Here is a 19770-nt window from a genome sequence, read left to right as displayed (position 1 = left end):
AATTAAATCTCAGATAGACAAATACCAGACAGATTTAATAACCTTTAAAAATAGGAAGTTAGAAACTGTAAATCAGGATTACAAACAAGGAAAAGTTTATAAATGGCTAACTTCCACACCTGATACAAGAACTAGGAGGACACAGAGAAATAGACGGGTTCATTTCGATACAGTAGACACAAGTGGGGGAGAGTCCACGGATACTGACAGAAACCCTTCTAATACTTCTCTGACTCCATCTGGTTCATATAGACACCAAAATCAATTTGCTGGCCACGAATCTAGAGCACACACCGAATCATCATTTTTTAGGGGTAACTACCCGCTCCCGGGGTGGGGGCGGCATAATAGACCCCATATTAGGCGGGCGGGGCATAAGACACCTACCCCCCAGACGTCCACGACAGAGGACATAGTCATCAACCTAAGTACACATACCCTCTCTGACAGCGAACGCCAAGTTTTAAACAAAGGGCTATCTTATGTGCCTAGCACAGCCCTATCTGAATTTGACCTCAAACTGGACCTGTATAAATTGAACAAATCCCTCAAGATCAGGGAGTTTTTCCAAAACTCCACATCTAGTTCAACTAAAACACAGGTAGAACTCAAATGTAAAATTCCTAGCAACTTTGAACCTATCAACAGTAGCCCTAGTACCAAAACATTTGTCAGACTAGTCACTCAAGACCTTGAAACAGCTAGACACCAATCCCTATGGACGCATAACTTGTCCAGGGATGAACGTCTAGTGATAAAGACCCTCCAGGATGATTCCTCTATAGTCATCAGGCCCGCCGATAAAGGCGGGGCTATTGTGATACTGAACTATAGAGATTATCGATCTGACATCCTGACCCAGTTAACTGACACACAGACCTATATTGAGTTGCCTAGTGACCCTACTATGAGGTTCAAAATACAATTGGATGCTTTGATCCAAATGGGTTTTGAACAGGGCTGTTTGTCCGAACATATTCGTGACTTCTGCTCTACCTCTTGCCCAAAAATACCTATCCTATATTCCATCCCTAAGATACACAAAACATTGGACCATCCACCAGGCCGGCCTATTGTGTCAGCAAGGGACTCTCTGACACAACCGGTAGCACAACTAGGGGATATACTATTACAACCTGTAGTTAGGGAAATAAGGTCATACATCATGGACACAGGTGACTTTATCCGCAAGATATGGACTGTTGACGTCCAGCAAGATGACTTATTGGTCAGTCTGGACGTCAACAGTCTGTATACCATTATCCCCCATACTGAGGGTCTTAAAGCTGTACAGGAACATATCACTAACAACCCTCTCTATGAAGGTCCAGCGGTTGAGTATTTTCTCTCTCTGATTGAATACTGTTTGTACAAATATTACTTTAGATTTGAAAGTAAGTTTTATTTGCAAACAGCCGGTACGGCCATGGGTTCCTCCATGGCCCCCGCATACGCCAACATATACATGTCTCAATTCGAAAATCTATATCTGTGGCATATTGTCAATTCAGCTGTAATATGCTATTACAGATATATTGACAACATTTTTATGGTTTGGCGGGGGACCATGGAGGACCTTCAAACTTGGTTTGAAAGGTACAACATGGCCACCAGTAATGTGAAATTCAAGATGACTGTCAACAGGCAGACTATCAACTTCCTGGATTTGACGATCTTTAAAAATGCACACCAACTGGGTACAACTCTATATCACAAACAAACTGACCGTAATTCTAAATTGAGAGCAGACAGCTGCCACCCTCCTGCCCTACTAAAGGGTATAGTCAAGTCTCAGTTTATCAGAACAATGAGAAATAATTCAGGTGTGAGTACTGGGGTCTCCCAACTGACAGGAGTGGGAGAGAGATTCCGTGATAGGGGTATAAATCATCGATTATTCAAGACACCATGACCACAGTATCTACACTTACTCAAAGTGAACTGATTAAGCCTACACCAAAGAGAGATACGAGCAACAAGTTAATCATGTCTACAACATTCACTCCAGCCACCAAGAATACTGGACGCATTTTACATCAGCACTGGCCCATAATGTCTTCCGATCCGAAATTACCATTTACCCGACAGTTACAACCCATAGTGGGTTTCAGGAGGGGCACTAATCTAAAGGACCTTTTAATGCGAACAGACCCGAAATCAAGTTACACCACAGGGGCTACAACAAATATTAAAGGGTCCTATAGGTGCTTGGGCTGCACAACATGTAATGGCCTGGTTAGTACCAAAACTTTTCATCACCCACATACAAACAGGAGATATGTGATTAAACATTCCATTACATGTACTACTACACACGTAGTGTACCTCCTTTTTTGCCCATGCTCGTGCTTCTATGTGGGTAAAACCACAGGCACGTTACGTGAACGAATGGCAAATCACAAGCATGCAATAAGATCTGCACTAAAACATGGGGATTCCGAAAAACCTGTGGCACGCCATTGTGCCAAGCAAGGCCACGCTGTTTCTTCTATACGTTACATCCTTATTGACCACATACCCCCATTGGACCGAGGAGGGGACAGGAGCAAGACACTGCTCAAACGTGAAGCTCAGTGGATCTTCAAACTTGGAACTATACATCCAGGCGGATTAAACACCATCCCAGATTTTAAAAATCTTATTTGATCCAACAGGGTAGTGCTACATACTTGGGGTACAACCCAGGGTTATTGTGGCTACGTGTAGCTTCCAGACCCATTTCTCTTATGAGTAGGGGTGGCTGGTCGCTTACGACACAACTTGGTGGAAGTGATAGCTCCCATCTAGGTTGTGGAAGCCTGGACCCTGAGGTATAGTTACCTACTTATGCACGTTAGACCTTTGATTGGGAATTCATTGATATACCTCTGAATGTGAGGGAGTAATAAGATGGACAAACTTTATTTGATCATACTTGGTCCCTTACAAGTTGGTCCAGCCTATTTCTGTGTGTATGTGTGATAATGATGAATCTATACCAGATGCATACAATATTTATCTCTACTATTAACACATCACTACGAATTGTCCCATAAGACATAATAAGGTATTTTTTAGAGATACATTGAGGTATCTCTCCAACTTTGGGTAAAAGTACTTATTTTTGATTGACAGATGTAAGTACATACATCTCTCTAAATAAGCCTGACAATCTATGTGCCCTTGAGATTTCACTGTTTTCCACAGTAAAATTAGGTGAATATCTCTATTTTCACTTTCAATTGGGCTTTATATATTAGTGTGGCTGTAAACATAGGACAGATGCACTGAGGTATATACATAAACCATCTCGGTGATTGGCAATAATTTTGCCCCCAATTTGATCTAATTATATTACCCAATTTTCATATTCTATTGAAATACACATTAATATATCATTGGGAATAGATACTGTAGGCGTACAACCCGGATAAGTGCCCATTGAATACATAAAGTCGTTTAGATGTGATTAAGAATGATTATCACATATTTTCACATACACTTGTGTGCTACACTATGCAATTAGGACAGTCTACTCCAGAATTGTTATAGTTTTACAAGATAGATAATCATTTTATTACCCATTTCCCAGTTTTGCATAATCAACACAGTTATATTAATATAATTTTTGACTCTGTGATTACCTTGTATCTAAGCCTCTTTAAACTGCCCCCTTATTTCAGTTCTTTTGACAGACTTTTATTTTAGCCAATCAGTGCTGACTCATAAATAACTCCATAGGAGTGAGTACAAATATATATATATATATATATATATATATATATATATATATATATATATATATATGACAGATGTAAATGCACTCTCAGGACTTCCACAAATTTCTTTATTGGAACGTTTTCGGGGTTCACAACCCCTTCATCAGCATAAACACATAGACAAAACTCAAACAATTTATAGTGTTTCAAATATCACTCACCAAACAAGTGTTACTCCAAAGTGCGCCAAATCTCGAGCGTGGAACGCATCTTGCGTTCCACAGTGCTGATGCCTACCGGAAGTGATATTATCTCACTTCCGGTTTCGCGGCATTGTTATATTAAGCATACAAGCTATATTAAGTATTTTCATTAACAAATAATAACTCATACACAATTGTGTGTAAAGTGTTGTAGTGTATGTGAAAATATGTGATAATCATTCTTAATCACATCTATGCATAATAAAAATTGCGATAGTATATATACATACATGAATAGATAGGTACAAACTTAGATTTATATACAGAAAGTGGGGATTCTTGCTGAGCTTGTTACCCATTAATAATATTAAGTGACTTTATGTATTCAATGTATTCTAAGTTTGTACCTATCTATTCATGTATGTATATATACTATCGCAATTTTTATTATGCATAAATGTGATTAAGAATGATTATCACATATTTTCACATACACTTGTGTGCTACACTATGCAATTAATCACAGTGTTGAGACACGATTTATCATTGTTTATTATAACCATGACTACAGTTGCCATGGAGATCTATATATAAAAGGGCACCCGATCAGCTGGTTAGGGATATTATTACGGCGATCCAATCTAGTTTATCCACTACACTTAAGTTTGTGTTAGCAATTGTTTATCTACAACACTTTACACATAATTGTGTATGAGTTATTATTTGTTAATGAAATACTTAATATAGCTTGTATGCTTAATATAACAATGCCGCGAAACCGGAAGTGAGATAATATTACTTCCGGTAGGCATCAGCACTGTGGAACGCAAGATGCGTTCCACGCTCGAGATTTGGCGCACTTTGGAGTAACACTTGTTTGGTGAGTGATATTTGAAACACTATAAATTGTTTGAGTTTTGTCTATGTGTTTATGCTGATGAAGGGGTTGTGAACCCCGAAAATGTTCCAATAAAGAAATTTGTGGAAGTCCGGAGAGTGCATTTACATCTGTCATATATGCTATCTATATTTGCACCCAGGCCATTGTCTCTCGGTGGGCTGAACTGGAAATTGTTTGGATATTATTTGATGACCAGCGGAACCCCCTACTTTTGACTTAATTAGTTTTTCTATCTCCAGCGCTCCACTTTGTGGTTTTTTCTTGCTGCACAGTTTTGGGACCATTTACCATCTGGCCATTATTTGACTGTTATTATTTACCTGACTTTGTGTTATTTACCCATTTGGACACTTTCTACTGGGATTCAGCTGTTGACAAAAACCTCACTATTGATTGACATTTATTTGCTGTTGCTTTACACCTGTGGAATAACATTTAAATCAATTCAGGAACTAACTTTCTTGTTTATACACCTATTTATTTCCTGATTTCAGCATGTCTATATCACAGACACAGGAGGAACCAATTTCTATCGACCCAGATGCACAGAGTGGGGATTTAACCTGTCAAGCTGTGGAAGCCCAGACCGGCACTGTATCATATACTCCAGATGACGCCATCCGGATCTTAGTCGCACCCATCTCCAAGACTGTTGGTGAGACCCCAATTAATTTGTACCATACTTTATTAAAGCTGAAAAAAAGAGAGGTTGATCTCACCTTACATGGTAGTTACTTATCCGATTATTTTAGAACAGGCCATATTCCCCGTGGCTTCAGGGTCCATAATGTACCCACAATTGGGCGAGACAACCCAGAGTTTAGAAAAAAGTGGTGCTTCATTTTGAACAAGTGTTCTTTAGACTTAATCTTACTTGTTATAGAGGAAGTTACTGCTATTTTAGGCAGAGTTAAAATTGAAATACAGACATTTGAAAATACACACAAGGCTACACTTACTAATGACACACAAGAAAACTGGTTATCTAAAATTAAATCTCAGATAGACAAATACCAGACAGATTTAATAACCTTTAAAAATAGGAAGTTAGAACTGTAAATCAGGATTACAAACAAGGAAAAGTTTATAAATGGCTAACTTCCACACCTGATACAAGAACTAGGAGGACACAGAGAAATAGACGGGTTCATTTCGATACAGTAGACACAAGTGGGGGAGAGTCCACGGATACTGACAGAAACCCTTCTAATACTTCTCTGACTCCACCTGGTTCATATAGACACCAAAATCAATTTGCTGGCCACGAATCTAGAGCACACACCGAATCATCATTTTTTAGGGGTAACTACCCGCTCCCGGGGTGGGGGCGGCATAATAGACCCCATATTAGGCGGGCGGGGCATAAGACACCTACCCCCCAGACGTCCACGACAGAGGACATAGTCATCAACCTAAGTACACATACCCTCTCTGACAGCGAACGCCAAGTTTTAAACAAAGGGCTATCTTATGTGCCTAGCACAGCCCTATCTGAATTTGACCTCAAACTGGACCTGTATAAATTGAACAAATCCCTCAAGATCAGGGAGTTTTTCCAAAACTCCACATCTAGTTCAACTAAAACACAGGTAGAACTCAAATGTAAAATTCCTAGCAACTTTGAACCTATCAACAGTAGCCCTAGTACCAAAACATTTGTCAGACTAGTCACTCAAGACCTTGAAACAGCTAGACACCAATCCCTATGGACGCATAACTTGTCCAGGGATGAACGTCTAGTGATAAAGACCCTCCAGGATGATTCCTCTATAGTCATCAGGCCCGCCGATAAAGGCGGGGCTATTGTGATACTGAACTATAGAGATTATCGATCTGACATCCTGACCCAGTTAACTGACACACAGACCTATATTGAGTTGCCTAGTGACCCCACTATGAGGTTCAAAATACAATTGGATGCTTTGATCCAAATGGGTTTTGAACAGGGCTGTTTGTCCGAACATATTCGTGACTTCTGCTCTACCTCTTGCCCAAAAATACCTATCCTATATTCCATCCCTAAGATACACAAAACATTGGACCATCCACCAGGCCGGCCTATTGTGTCAGCAAGGGACTCTCTGACACAACCGGTAGCACAACTAGGGGATATACTATTACAACCTGTAGTAGGGAAATAAGGTCATACATCATGGACACAGGTGACTTTATCCGCAAGATATGGACTGTTGACGTCCAGCAAGATGACTTATTGGTCAGTCTGGACGTCAACAGTCTGTATACCATTATCCCCCATACTGAGGGTCTTAAAGCTGTACAGGAACATATCACTAACAGCCCTCTCTATGAAGGTCCAGCGGTTGAGTATTTTCTCTCTCTGATTGAATACTGTTTGTACAAATATTACTTTAGATTTGAAAGTAAGTTTTATTTGCAAACAGCCGGTACGGCCATGGGTTCCTCCATGGCCCCCGCATACGCCAACATATACATGTCTCAATTCGAAAATCTATATCTGTGGCATACTGTCAATTCAGCTGTAATATGCTATTACAGATATATTGACAACATTTTTATGGTTTGGCGGGGGACCATGGAGGACCTTCAAACTTGGTTTGAAAGGTACAACATGGCCACCAGTAATGTGAAATTCAAGATGACTGTCAACAGGCAGACTATCAACTTCCTGGATTTGACGATCTTTAAAAATGCACACCAACTGGGTACAACTCTATATCACAAACAAACTGACCGTAATTCTAAATTGAGAGCAGACAGCTGCCACCCTCCTGCCCTACTAAAGGGTATAGTCAAGTCTCAGTTTATCAGAACAATGAGAAATAATTCAGATGTGAGTACTGGGGTCTCCCAACTGACAGGAGTGGGAGAGAGATTCCGTGTTAGGGGTATAAATCATCGATTATTCAAGACACCATGACCACAGTATCTACACTTACTCAAAGTGAACTGATTAAGCCTACACCAAAGAGAGATACGAGCAACAAGTTAATCATGTCTACAACATTCACTCCAGCCACCAAGAATACTGGACGCATTTTACATCAGCACTGGCCCATAATGTCTTCTGATCCGAAATTACCATTTACCTGACAGTTACAACCCATAGTGGGTTTCAGGAGGGGCACTAATCTAAAGGACCTTTTAATGCGAACAGACCCGAAATCAAGTTACACCACAGGGGCTACAACAAATATTAAAGGGTCCTATAGGTGCTTGGGCTGCACAACATGTAATGGCCTGGTTAGTACCAAAACTTTTCATCACCCACATACAAACAGGAGATATGTGATTAAACATTCCATTACATGTACTACTACACACGTAGTGTACCTCCTTTTTTGCCCATGCTCGTGCTTCTATGTGGGTAAAACCACAGGCACGTTACGTGAACGAATGGCAAATCACAAGCATGCAATAAGATCTGCACTAAAACATGGGGATTCCGAACAACCTGTGGCACGCCATTGTGCCAAGCAAGGCCACGCTGTTTCTTCTATACGTTACATCCTTATTGACCACATACCCCCATTCAGGGCCGCCATCAGGGGGTGACAGGGGTGACTCCTGTCAGGGGCCCAATGGGCTAGGGGGGCCCCATGAGGCAAGAACTAAAAAAAAAAAAAAAAAAAAAAAAATTTTTTTTTTTTTTTTTTTTTTTTACATTTTGGCAGCCACCAGTGGGTACTACAGCAGAGTGCTAATTGAGCATGGGAAATGTTATTACAAGGAGTAAAGTATTAGCATTTGAGAGGATTTCTGAGTGTGCACTAAACCACTATGCACAGTGTGAGACAGACTTGGCACTTTGTTTGTAGAGCGTGTGCCTGAGTCAGACGGCTGATCACTTTCATTTGCAGAGGAGGTAGGAATTACTTAGCAAATGTTTTTTATTTCTTTGTGCAATTTAAGATTGTAACTTCAGTGTGGTAGTAGTTGTATGGTGGGGCCAGGGGTCCATAAAAACACATTTTTTTAGCAGCAGTGTATTTATGATTATTTGACAATGCTGTAGAAATTCTATATTTAAAACCATACAGAAATGTTTCCTCCTCAATACACAAATGATATATATTACATTCCAGTTTACTGCCCCTTTATGCAAGGACTTTCCAGATACAAGGAGGCATTTTAGCTAAGATTTTTATATCTGCATAACATGTTATACTCTCAGACTAAGATTGCTCAGTGTTGGAAATGAGACAGGTTAACTTAAAACTGTTCAGTTTACTCTACAGATGACTTAATTTTGAAATGCATACCAACAAGCTTAAATCCTGCATTTAACCAGATCTAATGGTATGAGTACCACAGCTTATGGTTCCACCAAGACCATATAGAGTACAGCATTTTCAAAATCCACAAGTACAGCTGACAGATTGGAACATTTGTACACTATATTTGAAGTGGTGCTCTTGGTTGGGGAAAATGGGGAAAAAATCAAACAAACATATGTCAACCTTTTAAAAGTACTTTTCTTCATCTAGCCATTTACCCAGATCATTAATGTACAATTTTGAATTCACAGAATTATTTTGGTTTGCACATTTACAAATATGATTCTTTAAAAAGTGATCTCTTAATTTCTGCATTTTTTTCATCACGCATGTCACACACTGTTGATTTAGGGGATGCAATGTGCATAAATGTTTCCTCCTGTGAGTGTTTCTGTGGGTGTCTGTGTTTATGTCTTTGGTTTGTGTCTCTATGAGTGTGTATGTATTTTTTTCTGTTGGTATCTCTGTGAGGGTGGGTGTGTATGTCTTTGTGCATTTTCTGTGGATGTCTGTGAGGGTGTGTGCATATGTCTGAGCTTTTTCTATGGGTGTCTCTGTGAGGGTGGGCATGTGTTTGTCTTTGTGTATTTTCTCTGGATGCCTCTGTGAGGGTGGGTGTGTATGTCTGTGTTTTCTGTGGATGTCTCTGTGAGGGTGTGTGCGTGTGTGTGTATGTATGTTTGTGTTTTCTGTGGATGTCTCTGTGAGGGTGTGTGTTTTCTGTGGATGTCTCAGTGAGGGTGTGTATGTATGTCTTTCTGTGTTTTCTGTGGGTGTCTCTGTGTGTGCGTGTATGTCTTTGTGTGTTTTCTGAGGCTGTCTCTGTTGGTGTTTCCTTGGGTGTATGTGCAAGTTTGAGTTTGTGGGTGTGTGTGTCCATTGTCTGTTCCTTTTTAGGACATTTTGACCTTACTACTGATTATTCACATCTTTCTACAGACTTTGAGACTAATGAGACCTTTCCGGAAGTCACCAATCTACCATTTAACCTTTAAATTATTGTTTAGGCAGTTCAGGGCCCTTCCTTTCAGCCACTGCATGCTGTTGTCATCATTTAGTTGGCATCTTCCTTTACAAAAAGATAATCAGAACTCCATATTTTGTTTTCTAAATCTCCTTTTTTTACAAAACTGTAGTTTACCTCATTACTTGTCAGGTCAATGTAAACAAGTGCTGAGTGTCTGTTTGGGTGTCTGTGTCTGAATTTCTTTGCGTGTTTGCTAGAGTGTCTATATGTGAATCCTTATGTGTGAGTTTCAGTGTATGTTACTACCTTTACAACATTTCCAAGTTTAAATAGAAACTTAAGAATAAAGTGCATATACGTTTTAGTCACTTGGACAAAAATTGCACATGTCAAAGGAGGGGGGGGGGGCCCTGATCAATCGTTAAGTCAGGGGCCCCAAAATTTCTAGTGGCGGCCCTGCCCCCATTGGACCGAGGAGGGGACAGGAGCAAGACACTGCTCAAACGTGAAGCTCAGTGGATCTTCAAACTTGGAACTATACATCCAGGCAGATTAAACACCATCCCAGATTTTAAAAATCTTATTTGATCCAACAGGGTAGTGCTACATACTTGGGGTACAACCCAGGGTTATTGTGGCTATGTGTAGCTTCCAGCCCCATTTCTCTTATGAGTAGGGGTGGCTGGTCGCTTACGACACAACTTGGTGGAAGTGATAGCTCCCATCTAGGTTGTGGAAGCCTGGACCCTGAGGTATAGTTACCTACTTATGCACGTTAGACCTTTGATTGGGAATTCATTGATATACCTCTGAATGTGAGGGAGTAATAAGATGGACAAACTTTATTTGATCATACTTGGTCCCTTACAAGTTGGTCCAGCCTATTTCTGTGTGTATGTGTGATAATGATGAATCTATACCAGATGCATACAATATTTATCTCTACTATTAACACATCACTACGAATTGTCCCATAAGACATAATAAGGTATTTTTTAGAGATACATTGAGGTATCTCTCCAACTTTGGGTAAAAGTACTTATTTTTGATTGACAGATGTAAGTACATACATCTCTCTAAATAAGCCTGACAATCTATGTGCCCTTGAGATTTCACTGTTTTCCACAGTAAAATTAGGTGAATATCTCTATTTTCACTTTCAATTGGGCTTTATATATGAGTGTGGCTGTAAACATAGGACAGATGCACTGAGGTATATACATAAACCATCTCGGTGATTGGCAATAATTTTGCCCCCAATTTGATCTAATTATATTACCCAATTTTCATATTCTATTGAAATACACATTAATATATCATTGGGAATAGATACTGTAGGCGTACAGCCCGGATAAGTGCCCATTGAATACATAAAGTCGTTTAGATGTGATTAAGAATGATTATCACATATTTTCACATACACTTGTGTGCTACACTATGCAATTAATCACAGTGTTGAGACACGATTTATCATTGTTTATTATAACCATGACTACAGTCGCCATGGAGATCTATATATAAAATGGCACCCGATCAGCCGGTTAGGGATATTATTACGGCGATCCAATCTAGTTTATCCACTACACTTAAGTTTGTGTTAGCAATTGTTTATCTACAACACTTTACACACAAGTGTGTATGAGTTATTATTTGTTAACGAAATACTTAATATAGCTTGTATGCTTAATATAACAATGCAGCGAAACCGGAAGTGAGATAATATCACTTCCGGTAGGCATCAGCACTGTGTAACGCAAGATGCGTTCCACGCTCGAGATTTGGCGCACTTTGGAGTAACACTTGTTTGGTGAGTGATATTTGAAACACTATAAATTGTTTGAGTTTTGTCTATGTGTTTATGCTGATGAAGGGGTTGTGAACCCCGAAAACGTTCCAATAAAGAAATTTGTGGAAGTCCTGAGAGTGCATTTACATCTGTCATATATGCTATCTATATTTGCACCCAGGCCATTGTCTCTCGGTGGGCTGAACTGGAAATTGTTTGGATATATATATATATATATATATGGCACACATGCGCTAGCGCTGTCTAGCTGTGAAAAACTGTAAAAATGCACTGATATAAAAATGTGATTTCACTTATATTTATATATTTTAAAAATTTCATATGTATTTATTTATGTATTTTATATGTTTATTTTTTAATAAACCAGGAAGCTTTTTATTTTATTCATTTATGCAATTTTTGTGTGGTGATTTTGCAGGAGTAAACCATAATTGTGTTCAGTCAGCCAAGAACAATACTGAAAAATGTACATTCTGGAGAGTGGTTGTGGGGGAAAAAAAATGAGAAAGGAAGATAGTAAATACTGTAATTCCATAAATTATAAGCATGGCACATAAACAATGCTACATATTTTTTTTCTATTTTTAATTGTGCAAATAGGCATTCCAAAATTGGCTTTAATGTCCAAACAGATGTAACTATTTTGGCTCATCATTTCTGTCTTATAGCTGAATAAATGGAAAGACCAATGGGCCAAAATTGCTCTGCTTTTATGCCAAATTTAAACAAAAGCCCTTTATTTACAATCAATGATGACGTTAATGAAGCTAATGATCTCAGTCTAAGTGAAGCTTCTTAACAAAATGAGTTTCCTTATAATGACACTTGCAACTTAAATTGGGAAAATCCAGCTTTATGCTTTAATATGCATGTCATAAAAATGCTTCAGGATAATTACATAAATTAATGTCTCTCAGTACCTGAAAAAAATATTTTATTAACAAACAACATAGTTGTATACATTTGAGCATTGTTAAAGGGGTATATGGTATACAATATATTATGTAATGATGGCAATTATAGTTGCAATTAGTAACAAAATATCAATAGTAGTTTAAAGGGACAGCAAAATTAAATTTAAAAACCTATCTCCTTCCTTGCTAACCCATGTCACTAACTGTCTTTCTCACATCTCTTCCTGGATGTCCTCTCACTACCTTAAGCTAAATCTCTCCAAAACTGAGCTCCTTATTCCCCCCCCTTCTTCTAAAATCTCCACCCCCATCTCTCTATAACTGTTAACAACTCCATCACTACCCCTACTCCACATGCCCAATGTCTTGGGGTCACACTTGACTCAGATCTTTCTTTCACTCCTCACATTCAGGCCTTGGCTAAATCCTGCTGCTTTCACCTTAAAAAACATCTCTAAAATTAGAAATTTCCTTACACAAGACACAACTAAGATTTTAATCCACTCTCTCATCCTTTCCTGCCTTGACTATTGCAACTCCGTCCTCTCTGGTCTCCCTAGCTGCCATCTAACTCCTTTACAATCCATAATGAATGCCTCGGCCAGGCTCATCTTTCTTACACGTCACTCTTCATCTGATGCACCTCTCTGCCAATCCCTTCTCTGGCTTCCTCTTGCCTCCAGGATTAAACACAAAATTCTGACTCTGACATATAAAGCCCTCAACTGCACTGCTCCCCTCTATATCTCCAACCTTGTCTCCAGATACTCTCCCTCCCGTCCCCTTCGCTCTGCTCACTATCTCCTACTCTCCTCCTCTCTTGTTACCTCCTCCCATTCCCATTTACAGGACATCTCCAGACTGGCTCCCATCTTGTGGAACTCTCTGCCTCGCTCCACAAGACTCTCCCCTAGTTTTGAAAGATTCAAGCACTCCCTAAAGACTCTTCTGTTCAGGGATGCATACAACCTACACTAACCTTTCCTAATACCAGTTCCTCTCCTCCATTGCTATCTGCCATGAACCTCCTTAGAATGTAAGCCTAAGAGCCCAACTGCTTGCAGATCACCTTCACAAGGGCTGACTACAAAAGTGCGACTCTAGACAGGGCCCTCTACCCATTTGATCCCAATAATTGCTCCTTGTATACTGCCTATGTTTATAGCCCTGCGGAATCTGTTGGCGCTCTACAAATAATAATAATAAAAAATAATGTACTTTTAACTAACTATCCAATTTACTTATTTAAACACCTTTGCATCATTCTTTTGCTATCTTTTATTAAAGAGTAAAGCAACATAGGAAGTTTAATATTGTTTGATCTATCAGAATCCTGAACGTTTTAAAGGATATGAAACCAAATTTCTTTCTTTCATGATTCAGACAAAGCATGCAATTTTAACAACTTTCTAATTTACTCCCATTATGAATTTTTCTTTGTTCTCTTGGTATCTCTCTGAATAGCGTTTGCTGATTGGTGGGTAAATGTAGCCACCAATCAGCAAGCGCTACCCAGGTGCTGAACCAAAAATGGTCCGGATCCTAAGCTCACATTCCTTAATTTTCAAATAAAGATACCAAGAGAAGAAAGAAAAATTGAGGATAGAAGTAAATTACAAAGCCGCTGAAATATGAATCTGAATCATGAAATAAAAATGTGGGTTTCATATCCCTTTAATTGTGACTTTACTGACCCTTTAACTATTAAAGGGTCATTTTAATGCAATTTGGGTTAAACACATAGGTAAGTTCAAACTCAGGAGTTGCAAACACTGCAGCAAACAAGCAGAGCGCAGCTGGTGATTGGCTGTTACACTCAGCTGCTGCTCGTGATTGGCTTACCAGCCCTGGCCCTGTTCTGTTTAACCTTTTTTTTTTTTTGGTATAACTTTTCTGTTATTGCTTTCAAAGTCTCTAATTAACTAATAATAATAAAATAATATAATTGGTAGCACATTGGTCTCTGTCCATACAAATAAAATGGCTATAACAATTATATAGTTTATGTTTCTAAACCAGATATATTTATATAGTATATATTTGTATCATAAAATACACATGAGCACGTGGCAAATAACTAATAAGTACCAAGTGATAACATAATAAAGCACAGAAAAAAAGAAAATAATCAAATTATTATTGCACTGTCACTAAACTGAGACTCAAGCTGTATCCTGCCTGGTCTAATTAAAACAAACACAGGGCGTTTTTGAGAACCCGCCCCTTTCATCACATTCTGATATGTTCATAAAAGTTTTTACTAGTGGACTGTACTCAACTGTTTAATGTAGAGCAAGATGCAATAATCTTGTGTATAGTTAGCAAAACGTTCATGCAAAAAAAAAAACCAAATCTGTTATAATGTTCAAAACACACTCTTTTAAATAAGTCATATCACTATGTTACTTGTTTATTAATTTAATAGCTAATAAATATTAGCATTAGATAGTTTGCTTTTGCATAATTATATTTTTATATTCAGTGTATGCATAGAATGCTAAGCAGCTCCAATCACTATCATAAATGTATTTTTAAATGTGCTAAGGTTTCTAAAGCCCTATACCTTCAAGGCTGTTGTTTTTCTATATGTCCATACCTCCTAACACTTCCAAGAGATCTTCCAGGGCAGAGTTAAAGGAGAAGAGGGGCTGTGCAGTGATTGTTTTGTGGTTAGAGATGTGAGTTTAGAGTCACAAGTGTTTTATGTAAAGGGTTTTGTGTGCCATGGGACATAGGTAGAGTCATTGTGGGCCCAGGATGGAGTTTGGATCAGTCCCTGGTTTCAACTTTGTAACATCTTTTAAAGGGACAGTGTACTGTAAATTGTTTCCACTTTAATGTGTTCCCGGTTACCCATTTTCCCTACTGAGGTGTAATGAATTGTTTACAAATACCTAATTTACCTATTTTTGTACCTGAAGGGACAATGAACCCAAATTCTTTCTTTCGTGATTCAGATAGAGCATGCAATTTTAAGCAACTTTCTAATTTACTTCTATTATCAAATTTTCTTCATTATCTTGGTATCTTTATTTAAAAAGCAAGAATGTAAGTTTAGATGCCGGCCCATTATTGGTGAACAATCTGGGTTGTTCTTGCTGATTGGTGGATAAATTCACCCACCAATAAACAAGTGCTGTCCATGGTCTGAACCAAAAATTGTCTGGCTCCTTCGCTTAGATGCCTTCTTTTTCAAATAAAAATAGCAAGAGAATGAAGAAAAATTGATAATAGGAGTAAATTAGTAAAATAGCTGATTTTGAAAGTGCCGGAAAATATGAATACAGCAGTATGTTCTAAGGAAAAGTGATATAGACAAAAGGCAGCATCAGAAATCAACCTCACGGTGGGGGTGGGTGGGTGAGAGATGCTGTTTGCAGCAGAGAGAATGTTAAGGTAACTATTAGTACTGAATAAAGGGAGGACACAGAAAATGTGTGAAATATATTATTTTTATTGACAACTTATGCTAAACAAAGTAATGATTATAGATTAGGCAATACTTAGCTTTAATTGCTAATGGCTTGTTAGTTGCTAAAGATGGAAACACAATGGCAGGGAAAAAGATAACAGCCATCACACACAGAATGAACTGCATCTCATCAGGTGTCGAACACTTTGTAGAAAATATGTAGCCAAGTCTCATCTCAACAGAAACAGTCCAGGTTCAACACTGTGATAATACCCAAAAGCAACACTGAACCAAACTTTCAGTCTGCAAAGTATCAGAGAGACAATTGTGGCTTGCCCGCAGCTCTTTGCCCCCTTTCCACAGAATCACAGAACTAACCTTTTATTACAAGACTGTCAACAGTATATCAACAAGCAGTGATGTAGCCACTTTCCTGACAGTTGTTCAAAAACATTTAATTAATTAGTCATAAAAGTTGCTTGCCTGAGTACATTGTTTAACATCTAGAAGCACCCCGGCCCAGTGATAATTTTTGTTAGTGCCCTATAAATTCAACGTTCTCTCATAATTTTTGACAAGCGCTTCAGATTTGATTCAGAATATATGCATGTTATCAGTTATTTATATATTCCAACTGTACGTGCTGGGCACTGACAATGCTAGCCTGCATAACTGGCACTTCAAACGTGCCTCCAAATTTGTGAGTGTAGCTCTAACCGAGCTTGGTTTATATAGTAATGTGTGTTTGACGGTTTTACGCTATGTTGCGCCCTATTTTATGTTTACTTTTTAGTGGTCTGCTCAGTCTCTATATCTAAAGATGCCTAAGAATTCCTATGTAACACATTCTGAAACATCTGCTATTTTGTTAAAACATTTTCTTGAACATTGCCTATCTGCCATACTTTTAGACAAACAACAAGTTGACTTTGATATTGTATTTTTAGTTTTGTGTGCTGTCCCTTAAAAGACCAGTACATACAGTAGATTTGCATAATCAACAAATGCATGATAACAAGATAATGCAACAGCACTAGCCTATCTATCAAGCTCCGAATGGAGCTTGACGCCCAGTGTTTCTGGCGAGCCTGCAGACTCGCCAGAAACACCAGTTAGGAAGCAGCGGTCTAAAGACCGCTGCTCCATAACCCTGTCCGCCTGCTCTGATGAGGTCGGACAGGAATCACCGGAATTCAACCCAATCGAGTACGATCGGGTTGATTGACACCCCCCTGCTGGTGGCCGATTGGCCGCGAGTCTGCAGGGGGCGGCGTTGCACCAGCAGCTCACAAGAGCTGCTGGTGCAATGCTGAATACAGAGAGCGTATTGCTCTGCGCATTCAGCGATGTCTGTCAGACCTGATCCGCACTGTCAATTCATAAATAGGCCTCTTAGGCCCCTATTTATCAAAGGTGTTGCGGACCTGATCCGACAGTGTGGATCAGGTCCGCAACACCTCGCTAAATGCGGAGAGCAATACGCTCTCCGTATTTAACATTGCACCAGCAGCTCACAAGAGCTGCTGGTGCAACGCCGCCCCCTGCTGACTCACGGCCAGCAGGGGGTGTCAATCAACCCGATCGTACTCGATTGGGTTGATTTCCGGCGATGTCTGTCCGCCTGCTCAGAGCAGGCGGACAGGTTATGGAGCAGCGGTCTTTGTGACCGCTGCTTCATAACTGCTGTTTCTGGCGAGTCTGCAGGCTCGCCAGAAACACCGGGCATCAAGCTCCATTCGGAGCTTGATACATATGCCCCTTCGTCTGAACTTCAAATTAGTAGTAGATTTTTTTTCTGACAAATTTCAAAGTTATTTCTATTTCCATTCCTCCTGTATCACGTAACAGCCATCAGCCAATCACAAATGCATATACGTATATTCTGTGAATTCTTGCACATGCTCAATAGGAGCTGGTGACTCAAAAAGTGTTAATATAAAAAGACTGTTCACATTTTGGAAAGTTGGTTAAAATTGCCTGCTCTATGTGAATCATGAATGTTTAATTTTGACTCGAGTATCCCTTTAAGAGATCATTTGAACTCGATATACAGTATACTAGTAATGACTCTAGGAATACAAACTTTTAAAATATATATTTGTTTTAAAAATAATTATGTTAATGTTATAGACAACAAATATAACATATTAGTAACCTGTTTTAATGTACAGTTTACAACTTGTAATTACAACACATTTCTGTTGTTTTGCTATAGAATAATATACTAGTAATGACTCTAGGAACACAGAGTTTTAAAATATATATTTGTTTTGAAAATAATTATTAAGATTAACAATATCTTAATGTTAATATAAATTACAAAAATGACAAATATAAGTAATCTGTTTATATGTACAGTAAACAACTTGTAATTACAAGACATTTCTGTTGTGTTACAGAACAACATAATAGCTAAGTCTAAGCATTTTAAAATCAAAGTAATATCTTGTTTGCTGCAATTGTTTTTAAACAACCAAACTCCCCCCTACAATTTGTCTTATTTTGAGGAGCCAATCTGGGTTTTAGTCTGCAGACCCTAAGGCTAGTCACTGTCATAACTTTAGTATAAAACACTTTCAGGTAGATTACGAGTTGTGCGTTCGTCTTTTAACACTGAAAAAATGGTCATTTCAGTGTTAAAACAGCAATGTAGCCATTACGAGTCTTGTCGGTATTAGGAATAATTTTTATTGTTTTGGATAATTTTGTTTTTTATATTTTGTAATGGTAGGTGTTTTTATTTTTTGTAATTTTAGTGTTTTTTTTTTATTTTTTGTAATTTTTATTTTTTTTATTTTTTAGAATGTTAGGTTTAGTGTAAGGCACCTTAGGTTTTATTTCACAGGTAAGTTTGTATTTATTTTAACTAGGTAGTTAGTAAATAGTTAATAACTATTTACTAACTAGTCTACCTAGTTAAAATAAATACAAACTTACCTGTGAAATAAAAATAAAACCTAAGCTAGCTACAATATAACTATTAGTTATATTGTAACTAGCTTAGGTTTTATTTCACAGGTAAGTTTGTATTTAGTTTTAAATAGGTATTATTTAGTTAATAATTGTAACTTTAATTTAGCTCTATTTTAATTATGTTAAAGTTAGGGAGGGTTAGGTTTAGGGTTAGGGTTACGGTTAGGTTTAGGGTTAGGGGTTAATAGTTTAATTTAGGTTGTTGTGATGTGGGGGGCTGGCGGTTTAGGGGTTAATAGGTTTATATAGTGGTAGTGATGTGGGAGGCCAGAGGTTCAGGGGTTAATAGCTTTATTTAGTGTCAGTGATGTAGGGAACAATGGAATAGGGGTTAATATCTTTATTATAGTGTGGGCAATGTTGGGGTGCAGGGGAATAGGGGTTAATAACATTATGTAGGTGTCGGCGATGTCGGAGGCAGCAGATTAGGGGTGTTTAGACTTTGGGTTTATGTTAGGGTGTTTTTTTTCCCCATAGACATCAATGGAGCTGTGTTACTGAGCTTTTCATTCCGCGATCGCAGGTGTTAGTTTTTTTTTTTGACACTCTCTCCCCATTGATGTCTATGGGAAAAGCGTGCACGAGTACGTCAAAACAGCGTTTGTATTTTGTACAGTATGGATCTCAACGCAACCATAT

This window comes from Bombina bombina, chromosome 4 (assembly GCF_027579735.1).
Source record: "Bombina bombina isolate aBomBom1 chromosome 4, aBomBom1.pri, whole genome shotgun sequence".
Taxonomy (NCBI): Eukaryota; Metazoa; Chordata; class Amphibia; order Anura; family Bombinatoridae; genus Bombina; species Bombina bombina.
Note: the sequence above shows the minus strand (reverse complement) of the source record.